This window comes from Nicotiana attenuata, unplaced genomic scaffold (assembly GCF_001879085.1).
Source record: "Nicotiana attenuata strain UT unplaced genomic scaffold, NIATTr2, whole genome shotgun sequence".
Lineage (NCBI taxonomy): Eukaryota > Viridiplantae > Streptophyta > Magnoliopsida > Solanales > Solanaceae > Nicotiana > Nicotiana attenuata.
This window is the reverse complement of record NW_017683875.1, coordinates 1-1,504: the sequence shown is the minus strand read 5'-3', so window position 1 is coordinate 1,504 and position 1,504 is coordinate 1. Positions and strand designations below refer to the sequence as shown.

The following is a 1,504-nucleotide window of genomic DNA, read 5'->3' as shown; positions in this document are numbered from 1 at the left end:
CCCCCCATATATATATATATATGCTTACTTATGATTAAGGTAAAGTAAATATATTTCTTGTGAGTGTACGCAAAAATTTTAAAAAAACACGCAAGTAGTGTAGTTGGTACTCGTATAAGATATAGAAGTGAACTCTGCGGGAAATATATAAGGTTTATAAGCTCTTCCTATGTACATTATATAACATTTCATTTGACTGGTGAGGAGGAGTGTTGAGACCCAAGGAATCAAAAAAAGAGATGGCTGTCCAAAGAGAAGAAAGTAGTCCAGCTGAATATGTTGCTGTCATCTGTGGAGTAACGGGGCTAGTGGGAAAGGAGCTTGCCAATCAGCTTCTCTCAACATCTAAATGGAAGGTATACGGCATATGTCGAAGGCCAGAAAAAATAAGCACATCCCAAAATCCACGTTACCATTTCATTTCTTGTGATCTCCTAAATACCTCGGAAACCCTAGAAAAGCTATCTTCATTGGTTGATGCGACTCATATATTTTGGGTGACTTGGGCAAGCCAATTTCCTCTAGATACTCCACAGATTTGTCAGCAAAACAAGAGCATGATGAATAATGTCTTGAATGCTATCCTCCCAAGAGCTAAAGCACTCAAACATATTTCTCTACAGACAGGAACCAAGCATTACGTCTCATTACAAAACACATATTGTTCTAGTAATAAACAAGTTTGTTATTATGACGAGCAATGTCCCAGAGCTGATTCTGAGTATAACTTCTATTATGTACTGGAGGACTTGCTTAAGGTGAAATTACGAGGTAAAATAGCATGGTCGGTCCACAGACCGGGTTTGATCATAGGCAGTTCTCATAGGACAGCTTTTAATTTTATGGGAAGTTTGTGTGTCTATGGAACAATTTGTAAACATTTGAATCTGCCTTTTGTATTTGGTGGGAAAAAGGAATGTTGGGAAGAAATGTGGGTGGATGGATCAGATGCTAGGCTTGTTGCTCAGCAGCATATTTGGGCAGCCACCAATGAAACATTTTATTCCACAGATGGTCAAGCTTTTAATGCCATAAATGGCTCAAACTTTACGTGGAAAGAGATTTGGCCTGCTATTGGCTTAAAATTTGGGGTCACTGTTCCTGAAAACATGTTCAATCCAAATTTTAGAATCGCCGGATTCATGGCAGACAAGGAACAAGTGTGGAATGAAATTGTCACGAAAAACTGACCTGGTTCACACCCAGATGGAGGAGATAGCAAATTCCAAATTCCTAGACGTTCTCTTTAGTTGCCCCAAGATTTTATGTACAAGAGATAAAGCAGATCGACTTGGATTCACAACGAGGTATCATATGTTGGATTCAATTTTACATTGGGTTGATGTTATGAGACATGAAAAAGCTTATCCCGTAACATAGAAATAGAATTTAGGTACACTGATAATCTAAGAGATTTTTGCATGATCGGTGTAGTTTTTAAATGTTTTATCACTTTGTAAATGGTTTAATTTCTTATGTTTTGCTAGGTAATAAACTTTCATAT

General features: G+C 37.5%; 1 pseudogene; it reads left to right on the top strand.

The window, feature by feature from the left end:
* The first annotated feature begins 58 nt into the window (after positions 1-58).
* LOC109222076 lies at positions 59-1,380 on the top strand (annotated as a pseudogene).
* Positions 1,381-1,504: the final 124 nt, after the last annotated feature.